Genomic DNA, 25,704 nt, shown 5'->3' on the forward strand with positions numbered 1-25,704 from the left:
AAAAATCTATTGCTATTAGTGACAAAATACTCTTCATAGTGTCAATGCAGTGAGTAGTTTCATACCTTTCAGCAGTGTGTTTCTGCTTATGCATAGCACACATCACTCATTAAAGCACATCCCTTCTATTTCCCTACAAGCAGGCCATGGTTACCTGGACAGATGATGACTCTTCTGCTGGTTCAGTAGATCTCATCAGAAATCCTTGTTCCTTCCAACATTTCGCCTAAGTCTAAAAGGCAATGCCTACTGTTCATAAAGACGTTATTGAAGTGGCATAAGCTTTCTTTTACTGGATCTTAAGAAAAAGTTTAGGACTGAACAAAACGAAGTTGGTGCCCTGTGTTTCGAAACTGATGAAGAGCTGTTGACTGCTGTGACAACCTTCCTATCCCCCTCAGTCCACAAATCAGTGACGTGGGTGCTTGGCATTGCTGAAGAGTAAGACAAATGCTTTCACAAAATGTTTTCACTGCCTCAAAACGCTCTCAAAGACCTGAAAACTTACTGCCAAATTATCAGGATTCAAACCCAATACCATCTGCCTAGTCATTCTGCCTGGTTTTTTTTCTTGGCTTTCCTTACAGGTGATCAGTCTGTACCACGGTAACATGCTTTTCTGCCCTCTAGTAATAGCCCCTGGAAACGGACCTTCTGGTGCAGCAATATGCGAAGACTCTTGCTTATTTAACCTCATGAAGTGCAACAAGGCCAAGTGCAAGGTCCTGCATCTGGGTCAGGGCGATCCCAAGCACAAAGACAGGCTGGGCACACAATGGATTGAGAGCAGCCCTGAGGAGAAGGACTTGGGGGTGCTGGCCAACAAGAAGCTCAAGAGAATCCAGCAATGTGTGCTCACAGCCCAGAAGGCCAACCATATCCTGGGCTGCATCAAAAGAAGTGTGGCCAGCAGGTTGAGGGAGGTGATTCTGGCCTGCTTCTCCGCTCTGGTGAGACCCTGTCTGAGTCCTACATCCAGCTCTGGAGCCCCCAGCACAGGAAAGACATGGAGCTGTTGGAGTAGGTCCAGAGGAGGGCCACAAATATGATCAGAGGGATGGAACACCTCTCCCTATGAGGAAAGGCTGAGGGAGTTGGGGCTGTTCAGCCTGGAGAAGAGAAGGCTCCGAGGAGCCCTTATAGCATCCTTCCAGTACCTGAAGCAGGCCTACAAGAAAGCTGGAGAGGGACTTTTTACAAGGGCATGGAGCAATAGGACATGGGGTAATGGCTTTAAACTGAAAGACAGTAAATTTATATTAGATATAAGAAAGAAATTCATTATTATGAGGGTGGTGAGACACTGGAATAGGTTGCCCAGAGAAGTTGTGGATGCCCCCTCCCTGGAAGTGTTCAAGGCCAGGCTGGATGGGGCTTTGAGCAACCTGGTCTAGTGGAAGGTGTCCCTGCCCATGGCAAGGGGGTTGAAACTAGATGATCTATAAGGTCCCTTCCAACGCAAACCAATCTATGATTCCATGATTTATTTCTGAGTTTGGAGGTGTAATCATGTAGCCTCTGATTCTTGACCTTGATGGTCAGGGTAATGTCTTTATACCTTCTACTTCACAGAATCACAGAATGGTACTTCAGCTAATTGAGACATGGCATTACCTCTTTATCATAATCAAGGGATTAATCCAGAAAAAGCAAAAATCAATAAATTTAAACAGAAAATCTACATTGTTCTTTGTATCCTAATACACATAATTAGCTAATACTGAAATCGAAAGAGGGCTAACAACAGTTGTCAGATAGAGCTCAAGGTTTTTTAAAACATTGCAGAACAAAGTTTGCTAGTCTCACATAAAGTGCTGCAAGGAAATCAAGCAGCTATAAAGCTACAAGAGCTATGCTATGACCCCTGGGGTCTATATTATACAATACAGGATTTTTTTCATGGTATCTCTTTGAACAATATTGAGAGATTTTGACGAGGCTAATTGTTTTAAAATAATTTTCTCCTGTCCAACTTTTATAAATCCTCATAATTCAAAAATCTGTCCATTCACATTTATTAAGCTGAAAGAAAATTGGACCCTCTTAGATCATTTAGAGGGACTCTTCCATAATTGTAACCATTTCCTTGAAAATACACTGAGTTACAGAAACAGACTTGACAGAGACAAAAATGAAAGAATGATTTTAGCTTGCTGAACCTGTGGGTAGGAAAGTACAAACGAATCTGGGTTTTTAATCAGTAGAAAATTAGAACGAGTAGGCTCTTCAGGTCCTTTGGGAGACAGGGAAGATGGCCTCGCGATCAAAAAGTGATGCTCTTTCTGAAGCAGATTGATAGTCTGCCTTCTAGCCTTCTCCACTTAGAATAAAAGAAGTCTGATGAATGCATAAGGGGCAACTTAATGAATGCTGCGTGACTTTCACTGAGGTGGTATTTCGGTTCTATGTAGTGCAACTGGAGTACATCTGATAGAAGTGCGTGGATTTTTCTTCCAGAAAGATAAAGTTCCAGCGACAGAACCAGAGACAGAAAGAATTCCTTTGTTTTAAAAGCTGGGTTTGACAATGAAAAGGACCATAATGATTTTACCTAGAATCTGTTAAGGAAACAACTTACATGGGCCATTTGTATGTTATTTAAAAGGTTCTACTTACGCCTTCCAATCCCATCATGGTAAGTAGACAGGCAACTGTACATGAACTTTTTTCCTTACGTGTGTTGATTTCAGCCTGTTGCTTTTCTCGTCTTTCTATTTTTCCCTGGCATTTTGCATATATGAAAAAAATAAAGAACCAATGCATAACAATGTTTAATGACTGCCAGATTCTTACGTCCGTTATGATTTAGCCATTTCAATTACCTGAATTTCATCAGGTGCAATTGATTGTTGCCTGGACTAGTCTATATTTGTGCAACTCATTTCGGCCTGAAAGATGAGCAACCAGCAATTTATGCATAGAATTTTGTCTTCCGTGTAGACTTTTTGCTTAAAATGAGATGGCACATTATGCAAGGCAATTTGTCATAGTTTACTCTGGTCACAAAGTGTGGTCAGAAAAATATACTTTTTATTGTTTAAAATATAATGAACTGTTACAGACCAGTCTTCCTGTCTTACCTATTTATCTATCTATTTCCAGCATGTCTATCAGATGGCATTTGGGTGGATCTATTATGATTTGAACAAAATTTGACAAAAGCCTCTAAAGTATTCAGAAGGGGGGAAAAAAATCACCAGATTTTGACCAGCTTATTTCCTGGTTTTATTGGAAATCAACTTGACAAAGAGGCTGCAAACAGAAAACCTTGGAACATCCTCCTCAGTATTAGAAACAAAAAAAAGGTCTATAAGACTCCTGGATTCCTGTGTCTCCTGGGACAAGACAATGAAGGATGGCCAAAGGCAATCCATAGAAATAGTTTATCATGATACTGTCAAAAGATAAATGCAGGAATCCCTTTGAGCAAAGAAGAGAGAGCCTCTACTAGGTCAGGGCTATGAAGTGCAGCAACCCAAGGCATTATGCTTATTATTACAAAGTGATACCTAACAACATACACAAGCAAAAAAAAGAAGGTAACTGTGGGCTGAAGTGAAAGGGGGAGGGAAGAAAGAGCTGATGAGAAGCACAACAATTAGGACAGTCTAATGGCGTCTTTAAGTTTTATTATTAATTCTATTTGGAAACGAATTCTAATCCCTACACTCCAAAATGGTAGAAATTTACCATTTTAGTCATATCACAAACTCTGCCAAAGTCTGCTTCAGAACCAGTATGGTATTTTCATTTTAAGGTCACCGTAGAAGTAAGAGCTCAGAGAAAATACATGTCAGGTGTGGGTTTTTCCCAGTCTAATATAGTTCTAGTTAAGTGCTTCACTTGTTTCATTAAAGTGGAAAAGAACACATTCATACTTCCATCTTGTCTAGAACTTCATATAACTGTATATTAATAACTCATTGGTCTGCTATTCTTCCTTGCCTTGCCTTGCCTTGCCTTTCTTTGCCTTGCCTTGCCTTGCCTTGCCTTCTGCAAAGCACTTAAAAAAAAAAAAAAAGGATTTTGCCAAAATTTGATGAAGAATTCACTTTGCGACTTTTATCTTTTGATGGCTGCATGAAACTCGGGCCTGGTCCAAAATTAGTCATCACTGACAAAAACTGGAATTATTCAGTATGTTTTAGACCAGCCTCCCAGTTAGAGAACTGCTCCCATCTCCTTTTAGCCTTTCTCTCACAAGCTGTAAAAATCACTCTAACAATATAGCTGAAAAAAAAAAAAAAAGACGTTTATGAAAAAGACACTTTCATTTTTATATTCTTTCTTAACGCTGCGCCGTTTCACATCCTCTTTAAAACCAGTGAGGCCGTGTTACGGACCGGCGGACCGTCTCTCCCGGCTTGCCCTCCTGTGCGGTCGCAGAGCGTCCAAAGCGAACACGTGCCCACGCTCTCCCTCCAGCTCACAGCCTTCCGGCCGCCCAAAGCAGGCCGCTAATAAACAAATAGATGCTTCACATGGCGGGGGGGGGGGGGGGGGAGGGGGATTGCGCCGAGCCCAAGTAACCAGACTGCAGCCGAGATGAAAGGCGGGGGGGGGGGGGGTTGGGGGGGTTGTGTGTGAAGGTGTTGCCGGTTTAAACGGAGCGCGCTGGCGGGAAAGAGCGGGGGAAGCTCCCCGCCGAGCGCCGCTGGGCGTCCTCGCGCTGTGCTCTGCTGCCCCCTTGGCCGCGCGGCGGGAAGTGCAGGCGGCACCGCGCCGGGGCCGGGGCCGGGGCCGGGGCCGGGGCCGCTCCCGCGGAGCTCCCCCCGCGCCCCCGCGGCAGCTGCCCGCCCGCCTGGGGAGCCCCCGCCCGCCGCGTCCCCCCGCGCCCTCCACCTGTGCCACCCGCTGCCACGAACAGGGCAAGGACGGCGGCTGAAGGGCCGGGTGTCTCTCGGAGAGGGGCCGGGGGTGCCCTTCAGAAGGGGGTGCTCGCCTGCCGGGCTCAGGCTCGAAACTTGGCAATGCGGGTGGGAGGAGAATCATATTTTTTTTATTTCCTGCCCGTTTCCTTGTTGTGGGGTTCCTCTCCTTCCTTGTCCAGCCTCATCTCGCGCGTGTGACGAGGGGAGCACTCCGACGCCCCTCCACGAGCACCGACCTGCCCCCGTGTCCTCCCCGCGGCGCCACCACCGCTGGGCTCTGGAAGAGCCCCCGGCCGCCCACCCCACCTCCAGGCTCTGTCTCGTTCAGCTGCAGTTAGAGGTCGTCTCTTTTTTTTTTTCTTTTGGGTTGGGGGCAGAGAAGGGTGACAGAAACAGCATAATTTACTCAAAATAGACATAAATGAATACTAGAAAACCAATGGAGTTTGCTAATTCCCGTGTTTCCCTCTCCACATCTTCGTGTTACGGTGCTACAGCCTTGTCCTGACACCAGGCTCCAAGCCGGTGGTACCGAGTTTGGAAAGCTTTCACGCACTTCATTTCATCTTTGAATTGCACGTGCTTTTTCTCTCATTTTTTAAGGCTCTCTGCTACTTCGGAGGAAACGTGTTCTGACATGCTGGAGTGTGCTGGTGGTAAATATTTCCTTTGACTACAAAGTGCATGTGAGAAAAACGCTTTTTTTTTCATGGAAATGTTTCTTTCTCGCTTGCTCCTTTCTCTGCTGTTATTAATAACCTGCAAACAAGCTGAATCCAGAGGTCTGAGTGAAACAGCACTTTCGGATCTGTACTTTCAGCTACCCCACGCTGAGGAAAGTGCAGCAGCTCTGTGTATGCCTGTGTGAGAGGGACTCACGCGATGCGTATGACAGTTTGCATACCAGACTTTGTGACAAAAAGTAGGGACCGCAGGTGAGTCCCCAGGAGCTCTGCTTTGCCGAGAGGATTTTTCCAGCCCCTAACCACGGAGGACAAGCATTCGGCTCTCCAACTGCTCCCCAGCGTTGGTGGTTCCGATTTGTTTCTGCTGAAAATAACCCAAGAATAGAAAATGACACAAAATAAAAAGTCCCCGGCCAAGCAACCCGAGTGCGCTGCGGTTCCTCCCAAACCAGCGCTGCCCCACGGGCTGGGGTCGCGGTGCCCGGGCGGGGGAAAGGGCTGCAAAGGGTTAAGCCTCTGGCTTGCTTGCTAGGCAAAGTTTGAGGAAGAATATGTCTGAGGCTGAGTGCGCTGCAGCCCCGCGTTTGAAATCTGTCACCCTCACTTAGGAGCTCTGCGTTTCTGGTTGTCACCGGTGAATAATGATCACACGGCGATAAGATCGCTCCGTGGCGTTGCGCCGGAGCCGCCGGGGGGAAGAGAAGCAAGGAAATTACGAGGCGTTTAACCGCTTTAGCAGGGTATTCTTCAGTGTCATCGGCGGGTGTCAGGGTCAAATGACCGGCTGGACAGCAGCTTGGAAAGAAAAATCCCTTCCTGCTTTCCTTGAGAGAAACTTTGGGTGATGGCGATCATTGGCAGCTATGGAAAACAGAGACCTTGGTGGTGATACTTAAAACAATACCATGCCGGAGCCCAGCTGTTCTGCCACTTTCTCCCCTTTCAACCTGCCGGACCCTGTGGGCTTTGGGTGACCTACGGAGGAGGACCCACCTCCGCAGGAGCAGGTAACGGCTAGTTAGGTCACTTTCTGGATTGGCACGATCTTGATTTGACCAAAGCGCGTCCCGAGTATCTTTCTCGGATTTGAAACGTGGTCTGGTTGAGGGGCCAGGGACAGCGAGGGGGGCAGGCACAATTCCGCCTGAGCTCTCTGAGCCCGCGGGGCAGGGCAGCAGCCCGCAGCCTTGCAGAAGTTTTTAGCATTCCCACTTTCTCCCGGGACTGGGGACACAGGAGGCAGAAATGCCCGTCATCGACAAGGTCTGCTTTGCCTTATGTTTGCCGACAGGTTGCTAATATCGGGGACGTGGAGAAAGAAGGGACGGGAGGATGAGAAAGACTTAAAAGGGGGATTTTCTTTGTGAGAAAATGCACCGGTTGTCCATCAGCTTCGGGAAAGAGATATAAATCATGCTCAAATAAGTGCTCTGAAAAGTATGCAGAGCCTTAAAAAAAAAAAAAAAAAGGAGGGAGAGAGAAAGAGACAGGTCTTAGAAGTCAAAAGAGACCCCAAACAGCCTTTGACAAAGGTTGTTCGTCCTCCCTTGGACCCTACGGGTCTTATGATGGTTTCATCCCTCGGGACCAGCCGGGAGCCGCAGGCAGAGACTCCACTCCAGGGCAGACCCGGCTCCGCGCCGGGGACACGGCCGCTCCCCGCGGCTCTGACCCAGGCTAGACCCGCTCCTTCCCGCCCAGCTGCGCCCCGCGGAGAGCCCCGGGCTCCCTGCCCTCCATCCCGGGAGCCCAGAGCAGACCCCGGCCCCGAGGCAGCGCTGCCGGGTCTCGTCCTCGACTCCTTTCCCCTCGCCGAGTCCCCTGAGAAACGCTGGGCTACCTGCACTCCCCCCCCCCCCCCCCCCCCCGCCATCACTCCGCGCACCCGGGTGGGTGAGGGCTGCGGGCACAGCCTCTGCTCCGGGCGGGCGGGCGGCGCGGCTCGGCTCGGCCCGGCCCGGCCCCGGGCTATCAAGGCGCGGGGGCTCCCCTGGCCTCCCTCGGAGGGCACGGCGCGGGGGGGGGTGCGGCGCCGAGCGTACCGCGGCTGGGCCGGCCCTCGCCGGGGCTCCGCGGTACGGCTTGTTAAGCCTCGCAAGTGGTGAATGGTTCAGCCCCCTCCCCAGGCGAAGGACGAAGGAGGAGCGGAGACAATGGCGAGCGATTCCACTTCTGAGGTACGGCTGAGCAGAAAACGCGAACCGGTGCGCAGCCAGGGGTGACGGGGAAGCAAACCCCGAGACATTCCTGTTGCCTTTTCTGTTTCCTCGACACATGGCATTGATCAGCTCTCCTCTTCTCCATCCCTCCCCAGCCCCTCTATTAAAGTAACCCGCAGCAAAAGCCGTATTGTGCATTTTCTATACTAATGGAGCAATTTGAGGCACGTTCTCTTCGCACACCCCACGTCTACCTTTGACGGCTGTATCCTATCGCTCAAATAGCGATATCAAACCCCCCCCGCCGGGCATCAAATAGCCTTGCCTGTAAGTGGACTTGTCAGGACAAGGCAGTAGCTTACCAGGGAACTGGGCGGTGGGGGAAGGGTTACCCCGAAACAAGCGCGGACAACCCGGGATGCATGTACACACACACGAACACGCACACGCACTGAGTGTGCTGCAGGCAGGAGACATGGGCGGGGGGGGGGGGGGATTTCTTAGCGCTTTCGGGCAGAAGGTGGTTTCTCCAGCGGTTTTTAAGTCTTTCTGACTGACGATGGAAATCAGACGGAATACTAAAGGAGGTCCTTCTCTTCCCTGAGGGCTGGACTTTCTTTTATTTTGTGCTGTATTTATTCCGTGCTGCTACTGCCTACCTAAAAGTTCCCAGAAGGGGAAAGAGAAAGAAAGAAGGGGGTGGGGGAGGCGGGCTTGTCTGTGGCTGCACACGAAATATCGCCATGTTGGTGGAGAGCGCGGCTGTAATTACTGCTAGAGAGGGCATCTCCCAGTTAGGACGGCAGCTCGGGAAGTTTTTCGGCTCACTCCCCGCCTTCCCTTCCGATACACCCCGAGAGTCCCCAGAGCAGCGGGGCCCAGGCAGCCCCGCCGCCAAGGGCGGCGATACCCGCGGCAACACGGCACCTTCTCTCCCCGCAGCCCCGGCCCGACGGGCTCCGCGGTGAGGCGGGGCGGGGGTCCGGGGACTGCGTAGCCCAAACCCGCCCCCTCCCGCCCCGGGCAGCGCCGCCCGCTTGGCTGCCCTCGTTACGAGCTGGGGGGGGGGGGGGGCAGAGGGACGGAGCTCGCTGAACTGCCCTCAGCAAGCAATGGGTTAAAAGCGGGAGGAAAAAAAAAAAAGAAGGAAAGACAGAAAAAGAGAAAACCTAGGCTGACTTTGCCTCTTGGAAAGCTTTAGGTTGCAGCCCTGCCTTCCAAGCATTCTTTAAACTGGAAATGTGGGAGGGACTCCAGGAGAGGGAGAGAGAGAGATGGCTATCAACTGAATTCATTACTGTAAACATCTCCCTGGGGTGTCAGGCAGGGAGGAAAAAAAGGCACGACTTACATTAGCAGGGAATAGTCGGATCGGAGGCATCATTACTGCTAAGATCAGCCTGCAACCTCAGCTGGAGGCAAGCGCAGGACTCGGAGACGCGCGCTCACACAGATACTCACGCAGACGTGCCCGATGCCTTCTCCCACTTCCAAGGGTCGTGGGTCTCCGCGCCTGCTCCTCATGTGATCCCTTCACCATTTCCAGAGGACAGAAAGAGAGAAAAAAGAAAGAAAGAAACCCCAACACCCGGCGTACTCGCGGTCCCTTCTCGTTTGTTTTTTTTATCGGAGAAGGAGGAGCGGCGGGGGAAGAGCGAGCGAATCGCGGAGAGAAAGCGCCTTGGGGATGCCAGAGCCGCGGGCTGCGCGCCGGAGGACGAGGTGGCGGAGGAGGGCGGAGGACGATGCCGCTGCCTCGTAAGAGCGGAGGAAGGCACGGGAGGCGTGGGGGTCGCCCCGGAGCGGCGGCGGCGGCCGGCGGGGAGCGGGCCCGCGGGGCCGGGCGGGAGCGGAGCTGGGCGGCCGCGCTGCGCGGCGCGGAAGGCGGCGGCCGGCACCGAGGAGCGGCGGCGGCGGAAAAGTTTTGGTGCGGGGGGCCAGGGGCGCAGAGGGAGATCATGATCGGTGCCGGCGAGGGATTCCCAGACACCGCCAGGTACAGTCGGGATTTCATTTCTCCCTCTTTTCCTTCCTGGTAATTCCAGCCCCGGGCGGTTCAGAGCCCCGGTGCCCTTGGCCTTCTCCGGGAAGGCGAAGTTAAGGAGCCGGGATCGGGCCGTGCGTCAGAAATGCCGCCTCCGCCTCTCTAGAGCCCCGTCCCTGCGAGCGTGCGGCACCGGGCACGCACACACACACACACGCACGGGTTTATGAATGGCAGGCGTTAGCAGGGACCCCGCGTTATTCAGCGCCGGCGTCTGTGCTGGCAGTGGGACAGGGAGCTCGCCGCCGCAGCGGGGTCCCGGCTCCCCGGTCGCGTTTCGGTGCTGAGCGGGCGGGGGGCGAACCGAGCCCCCGCCCCGTCGCTCCCCGCACGGCGCCGGGCAGGGAAGGGAGAGCCGAGAAGTACCCCTGCTGCAGGGCAGCCCGGCAGAGCGCCTGTGTTAGCACCGCCGTTAGCGTTGTTTGGGAAGCGGGACCTCTGACGGTGAGACCTGCTCGGAAGAGGCAGTCGGCTGAGCTCGGCGCTGGCGAGCGTTCAGAGACCGGGGAGGATCCGTCAGACCCGCACCAGCAGCCTCCGGAGCCGGGCTGGGGGTGAGTGGGTGGGGGCGAGATTGGGAGGACTGGGTCAGGACTTCTGAGTACAAAGGAGCCCCTCATAGACCACTTCAGTCAGACCGTGGTCTCTGGCAAAATAGTAACAAATACTGCGGAGGGGGTGGGGTGGTGGTGGGGAATCAGCATAAAAACAGGTCGCAAAAAGAAGTCAAACAGCTGAAAAGACCTCTCTAGAGCATGAGATAAAACCCCATAAAGGCTAAAGAAATTTCCGGCGGCAAAGTAAGAGAGTAAGACTCTCCACCTTCTTTGCAGAGTGGGAATCAGTCAACAGCAGCTTTTAATTAATTTTAAAGGACGAAATCTGTTTTAAGGCTTACAATAAGCTAATAAATCCAAGGCACAAATCCGTGTGGATTCCTGTACTGTGTGTGGAAGGTACTGGTTAGATTTCTTAAGATACTGCTTTTTGCAATGCAGCAAGAGCTCACCTAAAGAGAAAGGGAGAGGTTCCTTGCATGAGAAGCAGGAAAAGATCCTAACGCAAGTCAGACCTCTAACACACAGACGTGCGCGCGCGCGCGCACACACACAAACACACACACACAAACACACACACACACAAACACACACACACACACACACACACACACACACACACACACGGTGCACAGAAAGACAGGGTGTCTGTTAAAGACAGGTCTGTTTACTGCATCTAGCCTTACAGTGTTTGCAGAGACATTAAACCAGTTTAGAGGTTGAGACTGATCGCTACTTGGGTTTAAAAAACCCAACCAACAGGATAAAAAACCCCCACAAACTTCCATGGACTTAATTCCTTGCTTCATCCACTGACATGGTCTTTCTCCAAGAGCGCTTTTGCATATTTGTAGTTTCAGAGGAAAATCATGAATGGGTTTCAGATGTACTTTTGGAAGGAGAAAAATCCATCCTGGCATTTTTTTCAAAACACGTGAAAGGTACTGTACCTATACCTCTGTCCACCTTTCTTTCCTTTCTTCCTTTAAAGAGTCAATGTATGCAGTGTTATCACAGAGACATAATCTTTGCATGATCAAAAAGATACAACAGATGTTATGCAAAAGACCCAATTTCTAAGTGACAAAAATGACCTTAAAATGTTAGTGTTGATCTTGTTCTTGAAAATGGTGTGAGAGGAGAGATTTCAAACACGATTACTATTTGGAGGAGGTTTGCTGTTTAAACTGTTGGTTTTCTATCCTGATACGGTAGCAAGGCAGTTAAAAGTAAGGGAGTGCAGGCCTGGAGTACTGTAGGTGAAGCAAGTCATAGCACTGTGAAAATACAGTATCCATGAAACTACCTGTGACTGGAAGAGTCGTCAGTGTTTTCCAAAGTCAAAGGCTGTAGCAAGAAGAAGTGGTGCTGGAATGCACCCAGCACTCTTGAAAGATTCACTCCTTGCGTGCACATACACCCTATATTTTGTGTAAGGTGATATTATCTGTGTTTGGCTTTGAGAGTCTGAATCCAATTTGAGCCACTGTTACGAGTCACATTTCTATCCTGGCCTGCTGGATAGTTTGATTTAGGTTGTAGACATATCTCTTTTGCGCAATCCTACACCCTCCCAGTTGGAATCTGCATTACATAGGCTATGGTTTCCTTTGAGATTCAAGAATGTGCTTGCCTCTAACTGCTTAAAATAGCAGTATCTAAAATGTAGGATGTTATTAGGGCTGACTTCCCTACCCTTCCCGCAGAAAAGAAGGAGAGACATAGTTTTACCAAGTCAAGAAAACAAAAAGGAGTTCAAACAAGCATCGCTATCAGGCTTTTCCTGTACTGCACTTTCTATTTAAAGGACTGGAAAGAGGGCTCACTTAAGATAATATTGTTTCCAGGAAGGTGAGAGCTTTATTTCTTATTCATTTCTGCTACTTCTTTAATCTCAAAATGAGTTCATTTTTCACTAGATTACTTTCAAGTAACTTTCAGGCTTTTACCAGATGGATTCAAATCCAGTCCATTAGTGACCTCTATCTGTGAGAAGCGTATAGTCACTGGTGTTTTTTTCCCCTTTTACTTCACCATAGTGGACTGGAAACACAGGCTATGAATTGTTTTGGTCTTTTACACCTGCAAATCACCTAGCTTGTCAGGTTATCAACATTATATCGATTATGGGCAGTGCGATTTCCTAGTATTTTCAACAGGAAAACATGAAAACCAAACTACAGTTCCAAACATGTATCAAGTACTTGAACAGAACTCTAAATCTATTCCAGCTATTCCAGTGATAAAATGATGAACATTTGCAAAAATTGAACATCCAATAGTAAAGGAATTGCACTTACGTTTGTCTGAGGGTTTAATACTCTGAAGCAGGCTGACTCTATGTGAAATTTTATTGCCCCTGAGTGCTTACATAATAACTGAAACTTGAGACAAACACTCAGACCAGTTATACTATAACTAGACTTTATAGTAGCAGGGTGTTTAAAAAATGTAAAAAAAAAAAAAAAATCCAGCTGTGTCTATATTAGGAATACATGTCAGAGATCAAGGAAAAGGGGGCCTTTATAAACAGATGGTCTCTTTTAGGGCATTATTAAACCCAGCTTCCCAATGCTAATTTGTCTCTTGTTTATAACCACAGCTATATTCCATGTTTTAGTTAGTAATTTTAAATGGCAGTTGAGGACTTGATCAGCAATATCTTTGGGTAGGTGAATACCATTGTTTGACATTTCCCAGATTGTAGTTGATTACCTCAGCGCTTGGTAATATGATGGTTTTAGGTGTTTCCTTCCCTCCCCCTTGGGCAGTCTTTTTAGGAGTCTTTCTGCCAATGCTTTTTATTTATTTCCTCAAGAAACCAAAAGAGCTGGAACTTGTCCCAGAGGTATAAAAATTGCATTTTCTTTTCTTTTGGTAAAATAAATATTTGTATTTTGTAAGTCTTTTATAAAAAATAGTAGAAAAGAATAATATATACTTACTATTGTAAAGAAGGGTAATTTAACATACACTGTAGATAGGGGCGTTAGTTCCCCTACAGCGAAGTGTAACCTACACCTTTCAAGTAATTAACTGCTTTTGAAGAAAAATGGCCACAAAAAATAATCATTAGAATCTATTTGACAAAACATGTTTTATTAATTTATTTTAAACAAACTCAAACTTTAACCCGTAGGTAATAGTCAGGAAAGAAGCGTTTGAAATAAAAACTATTCTCCGTTTAACAAATTATATTCTAGTCACATGAAACAAGATGTCCCAGGGATAGTGCAATTTAGCCTGATATTTTTAGCCACTGGCGAAATGTTTTGGAACCTTCTTATACCTTCCTTTTTTTAATGGACGATTTACCCAGCTAACAGTTCCCCCTCCCACCTTGACTTATTCTTCTGACATGGCCCTTTGAACTGAATAAAAATTAAATACTAGCAACATTTTAAAACAAATCCATCATGCCCTGTTCAGCATTCCCGAAAACTTAATGATGCAGAAAGAGATCTGTAAACTCTTTTCTTCCAAAAAGAAATCTTGTGCTATCAGCTCTACCTAGAAACAGTCTCCTGTATACTTTACTTCATATTGTAACTTCTGTATTTATTAGTTTGTTGTAAAAGAAACTTTTTCTAGCCTAGTTTAATGTGAGGCTGTATTTACAAAAGCATACAGTGCAGAGAATTTTTGATCATTCAAAGGTACACTGTCGTTGAAACTGATCCTTCAGTCCTTGCAGACAAAACTCAATAGGCTTTTGACGTGCAGGATCGGATAATTGCGAGACTTTGTCCTGCAAAGTGAGGAGTTTACTTAGGCCCCAGGTGAGAGGTGACTTGTTTCTGTCAGACCCTGGTCAGAGTTTTGTAGGACTGCCCCTTCCAAAGCACAGTATTAAAGGTCACAGATAATAATCTGTCTTCGCCTTCAAGTCAACAGGCCACCTTCATAACACTTAATCACCAGCTACCTATTCACGAGGTGAATTATCATTGTAATTTTCTGCGACAGCTATAGATTAAAGACTGCAGTCAAAAAATTTTGAAGAAAAAGAATCATTCTGAAATGTGGTTTGGACAATAATCTGTAGATTGCTGTCATGGTCTGCAGTCTGGTTTTACAAATGCCTGGCCAGGTGGGGATGTATCTTGAGCCACAGAATAAAGAAAAGGGCATTTAGTTCCTTTTGTAATTACATATGTGTGAATATATCACAGTCATAATGTTTGGATGAAGGGGCAGGAGTTCTGTTCTTTGGTCAAAGTTCTTCATTGTAGCCAAGTTGTCTAATTATCTTCAAAATGCAAAATCATACAGACATCAAGTAAGTTCCTTCCTGAAAACATGGTAGCTATGACTGAATTCATCTGAAACTACTCCACAATCTTTATTCAGACAAAATTGACAAAACTTGTTTAATGCAGGGATCTTGAGGGAGAATTACAGGCAAAAGGTTTTGGAATTCCGTCTCTCTGATTCATTAGCTGTTCACTGTCACACACTTCTGTGTTCAGTAAGGTCTGGGCAGGCTGATGCTAGACACTTCTCTCACAGTAAATACTGTAAATCATATGGAAGTACTACATGACCCATTAAGAGCAGGAAAGGTCAGAGCTCTGAGTGAAAAGCCTATTCAGCACCTTCTGAGAACTGAAATCAATGTGCGGCAGCGTCACTCCGCATTCCTGCTGGCAGGTTTTGTCATTCCTTCATCAAAACCAACAGGGAAAATTAAACTAAAGACAAGAGCCTTTCTCGAGAGTACTTTCAGTGCTGCACCACGCAGCTACGAGTAGTTCATACCTCGCTGAGCTGTTCCTGAAGAGTTAGGCAAGAAACATCATGTGCAAAAGGGGTTGCTCGTGTAGGGAAAGGACACAGCGCTCCAGCAGCATGTCCTGGCATTGCTGGGAGCCTTCGGTGATGCTCACACACAGTCCTTAGTCTTCACACAGGTTGCAGAGGATCTCAAACTGCAGTCGTAAGATCATCAAGCACAGGCTTGTAGGTTCAGAGTTGCAAGTCATTCTTTCTCTGGAGATTTCCTTCATGCTTTACCTACAGAGAAAAAGAAATGCAATATTAGAATTGTTTTAAAATGGGTATGACATTCACAATGTCATTGTAAATGAATACAACAGAAAACAAATATTATTTTACACCAACATCTTTCTGACAGAGCAAAAGATTTAATACACAGTTCTGAAGAAGAAATGTAGGAATTTTATATATATATCCATACATATGTAATTTGTGTATGTACTACATATATAGGTAACTGTGACTTTATAATCACAGAGGTCTTCCTCAGACCCTTCAAAGCACATATAATTAATTTTCATTCAAAATTATTTTTGTTGGTGAATTGCAAATCAAATTAAACAAGAAAAAAACTGTATTTTTCCTCCAGTGTATTGGAAGTTTCTAAACTGCGTAAAAAATCGAGGTGCTCCCGAGAGGTGTTGCTCCCAAGGTGAGTGGAAAGAGTCTGTAGCAAGCTTACCTGCGCTTATGAAATAGAACTTCACAGCTGAAAGATTTAAATTAATTTATTTGATTCCAGACTCAATCCTCTCTTTCACTGGCAAGTTAATTTCACAGACACTCTTCTCATGATTGGGGATTACTCATGTGAGTAATAATTTGAATACCCCACAGTGATGTCATTTAGCTGTAATTGAAGATAATACAACCCCATCAGTGTGTCTCTGGTTATACTAATGTCTATATGCTTTCATTAGTAGTTTCTTCATGTGTGTATGGGCGAACAAGCTATGTAGGTACAAGTCATTTAAATGACTAGAACTGCATCTGTATTAGGGTTGTAGCAGTATATGTGTTTGTCACGGACACAGCCAACATAAGTATACTTCTACAAATACTACCTGTAGACTAGGCGTTGGGTGTGCATATCATTTAGTGAATTACGATTTTGGTAAGTGAGGTAGTTTTAGTGAGCCTGTTGCATTCTTGAAATTCTATCTGGAACCATGTGAGGTGTCTCTAAACGAATGATTATTTGTTAGTAGTGTCTTTGTATTAACTTATAATTTGATTTGTGATCTAGGAAGTTTTTCCTACGTGGTGCTTATTATGTCATTGAGAGATTTGCATCCAACTAATACCCCATTTAGCAATCTTGTTCATCTGGTTTCACAGGCCACTTCATTGACTGATCTAGGTTTAACCTTATCTTTAACCACTTAGCTTTGGAATTAGTCACAAATGCTCCTAGACTAAACATTATTTCTTGAGCCATATCAGTTGAAAATAAGAAACAGTTGCTGTTTATTTCCTAATTTATTATAATTATCTAAAAAAAAAATCACATCACTGCTACCTGAATCGATATGAACCTGGATCAGGTGGTTGGAGGACTCCAATTTAATATGTTAATACTCTGTATGCATCTTGTGTAATGTTGTACTAATCCATTACTGTAAGCCCCCACATTATTCATTGAAAAAGAGAATCTGGAGGTGGAAAAGACATATAAGGCTAACCAGCAGCTCACAGTCATCTCTCTAGTACACTCATAAAATTTTTATTCTTGATTTAAAAGTTTTCAAGGATTTCATCTGAGACATTTTATCCTTTGAACTGTCCATAAAAAATAAATTTTCAAAACAAAATACAAAAATCAGAAAAGTAAAAAGTCCTATTATCCAGCTTGGTAAAATTTTCCTTCTTTAAAACAAATTTAGCAGATTAACAACAAATTTCCTCATACTGAAGATGAGTGTACAGTTAGACACTGCTAAAATTTAACAGAACATAAACACATACACACATATACACAGAGTCATTCCCAACTGTATTGCTAAATCCTGTGTATCAAACCGGTATATGCTCAACAGTGATTTCTGAAATAGCTCATTCTGGCCCTGCGCCATGCTGCTCAGTGAAGAGCTGCTTCTTGCAGCAGTTCAGCAGTAAATTGTAAAATGCATTTTGCCAGTAGAAGTCTTTTTTTATTTGAGAAATTACTTTTGCTGTTTGACAAAATTAGTTTCAGAACCTTGTTCTTTAGCGGTTGTGCAACAGAATAGCAGTCTTTACTCAGAGAGGAAAGTGTCTATCATTATAGCTTTGAAAATAATTAGGCAAGAAAGAAGCACAATGGACATCTCTCTCTCTTTTTTTTTTTTTAATGTGCACTTTGAATGCCACAAACAGAGCCGAGTCCCTTATCATCACCTGGAGATGCCTAAAACTCCGTGGCAGAGCATCTGACAGTAAGGTTACTCTAATTGCTTTATCCGTGTTGTGCCCTATCAAAATCTCTTTTTTATTCGTGTGGTATTGTGTATTCAGAATGATAAACATGTGCAAACATACATGCGAGGACACAAACACACAAATAAAATATTAAAAAAAAAGAGCTTTGTGAGAGAGTTAGAGTGGCGGAAGATCATTTAGCAAAATATGTTTGCTTCTGATTGTTAGTCAGCATCTTCCTTTTTTGTTATCTAGCTAGAAAGCAGGGCAATCAGTGGTCCTGTAGAATTTTGAAATGGAAACTATACAAGTTTTTCTGGTTTGCTTGCCTTTCTCACCTAGTGCTTTTCCCTTATAGTTAGTAGAGAACTGTTTTCACAAGTAGTAATCTGTTTAATACAGTTTTTAAAAGAACTATGCAGTTGGATTTTTTTTTTTTTTTCCAGTGCTGGCTACAGGGTGCTGAATCCCTATCTTCGCCCTAATGCCTTAGTTTTTAGTTATGTATAATTCAAGTAAAATGCAGTGATTTAAAATTAAATAACAAGAAACAAAAACACCAAACCCAAAAGGAAGACCAAAGGAACCCCACAGCCCAGGAACTGTGAAAATCTCAACATTAACAAGATGGTTGTTTTCTGTCCCACACTGGATAATCTTATCAGTATCTATTTAACTTAATATTTAATACCAAATACAGGTTTCAACTAGATAGTCTATTATCACAAAAGTCAAACACTCAGCTCTATCCTCAGATCAGCACAGTGGATCTTTACAAATCTGGAATAAATGAGATGTTAGAGTTGCTGCCAACAGCTCTGGCAACAGAACTGTTGATCTGCCTAGATTCTCTTTCCTGCAGAAATTTCTTATCAGCAGATCCACACATCCTACATGGTGTGACTGTGGATTTACAGATAAGAGGACAGAATGACTGAAGGCGGATGGACGGCGTGAGCATAAATGGGTCATGAGGTACCAACTGCAGAGCTTGATCCTAAGCACCGGGAGGGGCGATTATAAATTTCAGAAACCCACTAAGGATAAGGAGCTTTCTAGATAGGAGAGTTTGGCTTTAATTCTTTGCCCTTCATTTGTCCAAAGTTGAAAGTGCATAAATCAGTCTGTATGAGCAGAGATGACCCTGAAATTCATAACCACTCATCTCTGTGACATTGATGGAAACTCTATTGGATCAAATGCATAGGTATTCTAATTACGAACCTCTGATATTCAGAACTTCCCTTAGGCCATCAATATCTTCTGCAATCATATTTTACAAGCTGCCGAATGATTGTCTGGTTATGCATGTGCCGACCGAGGGAAGACATCCTACAGTCTAGCCAACCAGCTGCAGAGAGATGATCCTTTCTAAGCACGGGGAGAATAAACACCTTTAAATTTCAGATAACATCAGTATCAGTTCACAAGCTACCTAGGTCTTATGAAGAAATATTTGGTGATCTTGGGAACGGGTGTTTAAATATAGCCCTGCATATTGTCTTGTGTTGAATGATAACCGTGTTTGGCAGAAAGGCATTCTTTTTAACTCCTTCAATGCTGTGCTAAAAGAGTATCTCCTAATTATTAGAAGCAGAAAAAAGCACAAAGACCTGTAGCCTTGCTATAAAATTTATGCTCTCTTCCACCATCTGGGGTACTTTTATTGGTATGTATTTATATTCTGATACTTCTCTGCTGTTTCGCTCTCTCACTCTCTTTGCTTTTTAAATACATGTGACAGCACCGGCTGAATCAGAATTTTAGTTAACTCTTGAGCTAAGAAAGATCTCTTTCTTAAGCTGGAGTTCATTCTGTTATATCTGTCATGTCAGGTGCTTTGAGGACACAAAGTATCCTAAAGATACTATCAAAACTAAAATAAGCAATAATGCTGATTGATGGAAGATTTAATTTTCATTTAAATCTTTCCCATATTGTTTTTGCAGGTCAAGTATTGCAGTATTGTGCAGAGGGAAGATAAAATCAGGAAAGGGAAAGCAACTAGAAAAAAAAGGGGGGAAAAACAGGATGAAAGTGAGTAATCAAAATTTTCCAGACTGAATGAAGTGGAGAGATAAAAAACCAACTTTCAGGGCAACAGGAAATTGGAGTTTCCTAATGATCACAGTTTCAACGACTTAAGCTGTTACTCATCTGAGAGGAAGATTGTTCACTGCCAGGAGAGGGAGAAGTAGGGCAGTGCACCATCTGGGAGGAGCTGGGAGGAGAAAAGAGGATCTGTGAAGTCGCCTCACAGATTCACACCCCCTTCTGTGGTGGGAATAGCACATGGGAATTATCAGGCAGAGTTAATGCTATGTCAGAGTATATTAGCTCTAGAACAGAACCCTTATTGGTTCAGTGAGTCTGGTTTGGTGAGCTTTCCTGTATTGCCTCTCTATACTATTCCATGCCCTCTTTTTTGTGACCTTAGAAACTGTGCGTGTTAGCCATAACAAAAAACAGAGTAAAGATGGGATGGATAAAGCAATTAGCGAGTAACTAGTCTCAGAATTTCCTCTTGGGCATGGGTATATACACAGAAAGTCTGCATTACATAGATAAATCAAAAGGGAATAATGAATATTATTTATTTAAAATACATAATTTAGATCCTGGAAAATTTTATGTCATTTAGTTTTCTCTTGCTATTAGACGTCTCATCTGAAAGCTTAGAGATTCATCACATAATGAAAAAAGACTGAATTAGGGCAATACTGGGGACAATACAGTGGGGGCAAATGGCACCAAAGTGGGTCTTTATTATTCTTGCTTATAAGAAACGTGCTGAAGGAAATGATCATCATGCACTGCAACATAAAGAACTGTGATGTCGCTTCTGCATCATTAGCGCATTCATGCTGTCCTGTTGATTAAGTCACTGGCTAGGACAGACACCGATCAAACTCTGTGTTGCGGTCTGAGCTTGCAGTATGCTCTTTCCTGTTGCTGCTGAAGGCAGGGCAGAATTCAATACTGGATTCTAAAAACAGTGAGGGGGCAAGAAGTGGTGCACACTGAGGACTGAACTGATGGAGATCACAGAAACTCCCTGCATGTGGGTACATATGGGAGGGTTGGCAATTCTCTTCCCCCAGGCATGACAAATGCCCACAGTCATCAGCAGTACCAAGTTCAGGTGCTCAGTAGGAAGGAGCGAGACAATTTATGGGGAAGGTTATACTAAAGATATATGCCCTTGCTTTGTTAGAGAGGGTGTGCAATTTTTTTGTGATTTCAGCATTCACCACAAGTGTTCTGGTAGTAATAATATGTGGGACAGTATGTAACTCTGCTTACATGCTTACTTGTAATCTTGCAGAAAGTCTGGTAAAGAACCTGACTAGGATCCAGTTACCATAACTGTAAAAGAGAAGAAAAACCTCAGTGGAAAGATGGCACTGTATGAGTTAACATGTAGCCCTTCAGTCTTTCAGATCAAGCTTCCTGTGAGTAATAAAACACGAGTCAGATGAATTTGGCTGGTCCCAGTCAAGCCTCTCATGGATAGTTGCCCACACGGGAATAACTACAGCATAGATTAGCTCTGTGAATAGTTCCAGGACAGGTGTGAGGCTGAACTGCATTGGCAGAACTGCTCCGGGGAACTTATGTGCGATGCTTCCCTCAGTGGTATCTGTCTTCTCTCTTCACAAGCACTAAAACTGAGCCAAACTTGTTTTTTTAAGTAATTGTTTTTAGGGAGTTGGAGAAAACTTGCATTTTGTCAGATTTGCAAGTCTTTTATTAGGCATTTCAAATAAATAAACTACAAGTGAAAATTAAAATGCCCTGAATTATTTCTTACTCGCCAAGATTTTGTTCCTGAGAACAGGAACAATATTACAGCTTCTGAGCCATCTTTCCTCACAGTCTAAGACAAATAACAAAAACGTGCAATATTTTTAAAGCTTAAGAGGGGACAGAATGACACAGGGTTTCCTCTGCTGAATACAAAATCTTTCTGTTTTTGTTTGAAATCCAGACATGGTCTGTAGTGATCTATATGAAATGAAAGGTGGACTCAAGTAAACCCACCCCTATCAGCTGAGCCTCATTTTTCCAGTCCTTGTCAGAAGTGAAAAGTTTCATTAGGTAAGGAGGATGAATGGCCCTTTCACCTCTACATCTTCTTCTTCCTCTGTTCTTATAAAGCAGAACTGAGCCTAAGTCACACTGTACAAGCCCTGGTAAGAAGCACATAGTCAGAAACAAACTCTGCACTATTTTTCCTGACATAAAAAGAGAACGCAAGTGAAAGATAGAAGGAAGAGTTAATAGCAGCATTTGATCAAAGGAACACTGACGCACAAGCAGATTCAGAAACCTGCTTGATATTACATGTGTAGCACTCGTGTAAATCAGGGCTGGACCAGTTTACAGCAGCTAAATATCCACAACATAAACCAGAATATTGAGTTCCTTGTTAGAGCCATGACTGTAGGCCAGCCTTCCTTCTTTAGCGGTCAGGGGGAAGGATTGTAGTCTGTGAGCTGACACTGTGCTGTTTGTGCCCTAGCTGCCTCTGAATCAATAGAGGACCCTGCTCTTCAAATCTCTCACACAAAGTAAATATTTTTTTTCTTGATATAATTAGTGATTTAAGGAAATGCTTGGGCATACAATTGTCTAAGGTCAGGTTTACAGCAATGCTCTAGTTACTTGCTGTATAGTTTGGAGTTTCAGATTCATGTGTGGGCATGGTTATGTAATTTATTGAGACATCTATTTATACTTCAGTTATGTTTCTTGTATCTGTCTTGTAGAGATTGCTATACTTGTTGTGACTGACATATTTTCCGTGACATTTTTCATGCATTCCACCATTGCTATACCTAATGAAGCTTGATTTTCACATGCATGTGACCATTGTGGGTGTGTCGTATGGCTCTAAAAAATTTACCAGCCTAGCCCTCATCTCCTCTTACCAGAGGACTACAGACGTAAAGGTTTTATCAATGATCATAGTAGGTCACTTCCAATGGAAAATAACCTATCCTATCCTATCCTATCCTATTGTAGACTTATGGCACTTGCAGTAAATTTCAAAGTGATCGGTTTTAGTGAATTACATAATTCCTCTTGTTATAGGAACTCTTTACTGTAGGAGTGGGGAGAATAATGACAGATGCCCTCCATCAATTTACCACTTTTTTATTTCAGTTAAGCCTGTAGTTGTGCATATTCTGATGATGGTGTGGTCTAAGAAATATAAGAACCATATGAAGAAACTGCTTTAATGTTGCTGGAGATAATCTAGTCCTGCTGCTTTGTGGGTGAATTTATATCTCCAGAATCTACAGTGAGAGTTTACACTGTTGTCTCCAAATGGAAACAGGCAGCAGAGTGTTTAGAGCTTTGCTAGCTGGTAACCAGTGATATCTTCTATTATATGATCTAGTGCCTTTTTCCAGTATAAATTTCAGTAGTACCCCAGAGGCAGTTAATGGCTAAGAATAAATGTATCCATTTTGTTAGTCGTTTCCTTTATAGAAACTACTGTAGTGTTTTTCAACTAGATATAAAACAATCTGAATAATAATGAGCCACATTCTGTTCTGTTCTATTTGATCTTATATTCTGCTCATCGCTGTAGTAGCTGAATGCCTATCTGTGAAACTTCAGTGAAGGTGTTGTTACAAAAGAATTCTGTGGTGTTTAATAATATCAGATGACTTTATTTCATGCAGAGAATTATTAATACATAACATGAGACCTGGTCAGACAGAATTGCAAAGCTTTACATTCCCTTCTGAACATGAAATTCAGGACAGTGTTTTGTACCCACGATTATTTATCAGTGCATGGATTATATTTATAACTCCACTGACTTTATACATATGAACAATCTAGATAAGTAATTAGCAAAATGACATCAACTGTGCTGCCTATTCCAACTGCAAATAACAGTGTTGCAAAAGTGACTCCCAATGGATCGTTCTTTTAGAAATGTAATATACAGCATCTCTCCCTCACCCTTTCTCTCTCTCTTTCTAACTGCTGTCTTAACCTCCAATGCTTAAAATCCTAGATATATTGAAACCTAGGTCTTCCCACCAAGATTAAAGGGTCGTGCTTTCATGATCCTATGATTCTATCTATTTTAACGTCTCTTATCTGAGAGCTACTTTAGGAAGCAGTCTAAAGGTTCACTAATAGATATAGGTGCAAAGCTGTCATTTTAGACTGTGTGGAAATGAGATTAGAGCTGATCTGACAAGAAGCAAATCTCCTCTTCCTTCACTCTCGTTCCTTTCTCCCAGGTAATTATACAAGTTGAATTCCTCAGCCCAATGTATTGCTTGCTTTTGGGGCAATTTCCAGTAGGAAGATTCTCCTTGTTATAAATGTGTGCTGTATAATTGCTGACAACGTTATGGGCATCCTTATTTCCCTTACATGCATTGCAATGCTGCAAGTAAATCACGTGAAGTAAATATTTCAATATCTCTTATTACTGGCCTGAAATAGAGGAGAATCCTTATGACAATTTTTCACTATTTGAATCTTTTCATGACACACCACTACCAATAAGGGAAAAGGAGTTACAAGCCCTGAAATAGCAAGAACTAGTGTGTGACTGATCACGCTTTCACCACAGATTTTCTCCGGTATAGATCCAAGTTTATTCTTCTGAAATCTGGAGTTATTTGACATCTACATCATTGAAGAGGCTTACTCCTTGTTTCAAATCTTCATCCATGGAGTAAAGCAGAAAGAAGATGAACATCCTTACATCAGACCAATTGACAGTCTCACTGCAAAACTTATTAAGGGCTATAAAAAATCAGAATTGCAGTGTATGTACAGAACTATGTGAAATACCCAAAGTAGAGGGTGCTGATGATTTTGAATCAATGCATAGATGCCAGTGCACTGACAAATCAATGGATAACTACAAAGTGCAGGCTATTGCACAAGCCACCCATACCCATAGTAGAGTTTAAAAGGCAAGTGCAAAACTCCACAACATTTTTGAAAACAGAATCAAAAATAGAACATTTAGTCCAAAGGGAGTGTCCAAAAATTAATTTTTAAAAAATGTGTTAGATTTTCATTAAAAATACCAAGTAGTAGGGAAATTAAGAAGAATCCTCTACTTTTTAGTATAAGCTGTGAAAAAAAATTGGCATTCCATAAACAGCAAAATTATCACATTGTTTGAGCCAAGTTTCTTGATTTATTTTGATGATTAGCATGCCATCCTGTAGAGAAACCTATATATATGCCTAGTATGTGGCCATTCTGCCACTTGTCTGTGTGGGGCCCAGGAGAGTAACAAAAATAAATCCAGCAAAACAATTGTCTACTGCCAGCCCGAGTACATTAAAATTGTTGCTATAATCAGATAATTTGTAATGAAGCGGCATCTTGTAATATCTGATTTTTCCATATACAAACAGAATTTAGAGTAAATAGGGGAAGGACATTATAAGGTTGTTCAGAAAGTACAGCAAAAATCTGAAGAATACTGTAACAAAGTGGCTATTACTACTACAACTGTAAATATCACAGGGAGCTATTGGCAGCCGTGGTTGATTTCTAGGGGTTTTACTCTCCATTGTGACAATGTAAGTCAGGAATATCTTCTCATGAGTATTTCAGTGCATGTAGAGTATTGGTCCTGAGGAGAATTGACTCCACATTACTCGAATTTAACAATATCTAAGACTGCGTTTTTTCCAAAAAAATCGTAAGAATGATGCAGCTGTACTCATTGTTGCAGTCATTGCATGCTAAAATGATAGAAATTGCTTTGATTTCTCTGCTACCTCCACCCCCCCGCCCCCAAAAGTGACTAAGGTACTGTTCCTGTGAAATGCAGGCCTCCATTTTATTCTATATATGACATTGGTTACTTCTGTTTCCAGCTTGACCAAAGCTAAATTTGGGAAGCAGTCCCCTTTCCACAGCTGAGGCCAAATTCTGCAGAATTCTGTGTGCTTTCAATTCCAGTCCAAGTCAATAGGTTTTGAACATGATAACCATTTTGCAGGGTCTCCACGCATATTTAAACTGACAGAAATGGCTTACAGCTGTCTCCGTTTGAAGGAACAAAAAGCATCACCCATTATATTGTTAGATTTTTGCATGAGAAAGATTTCATTTCAAAATATAATACCACCTAAAATATAAAACTGAGGCAGTTTGAAATAAAAGCTCTTTCTGAAGATGAAATTTTCTCATGCTGACGTATTTTGTTTAATTGCA

General features: G+C 43.7%; 1 protein-coding gene and 1 long non-coding RNA gene across 4 annotated transcripts in view; one reads left to right on the forward strand and one right to left on the reverse strand.

The window, feature by feature from the left end:
• LOC142361904 (uncharacterized) overlaps positions 1–9,523 on the reverse strand; it is a 37,230-nt gene extending 27,707 nt beyond the window's left edge. The window contains exon 1 of the long non-coding RNA XR_012764504.1: positions 9,178–9,523. This is a non-coding gene — a long non-coding RNA (uncharacterized LOC142361904). The remainder of the gene's footprint in view (positions 1–9,177) is intronic.
• Positions 5,318–25,704, forward strand: part of FLRT2 (fibronectin leucine rich transmembrane protein 2) — a 72,253-nt gene continuing 51,866 nt past the window's right edge. The window contains exon 1 of one of the 3 annotated variants that reach the window (XM_075425959.1): positions 5,318–6,564. The gene's annotated coding sequence lies outside the window, so the exon portion shown is untranslated. Of the gene's footprint in view, positions 6,565–9,577; positions 9,713–9,790; positions 10,315–25,704 lie in introns of those variants that run through there. The other 2 variants (XM_075425958.1, XM_075425960.1) reach the window with 2 other exon arrangements.

This window comes from Opisthocomus hoazin, chromosome 7 (assembly GCF_030867145.1).
Source record: "Opisthocomus hoazin isolate bOpiHoa1 chromosome 7, bOpiHoa1.hap1, whole genome shotgun sequence".
Taxonomy (NCBI): domain Eukaryota; kingdom Metazoa; phylum Chordata; class Aves; order Opisthocomiformes; family Opisthocomidae; genus Opisthocomus; species Opisthocomus hoazin.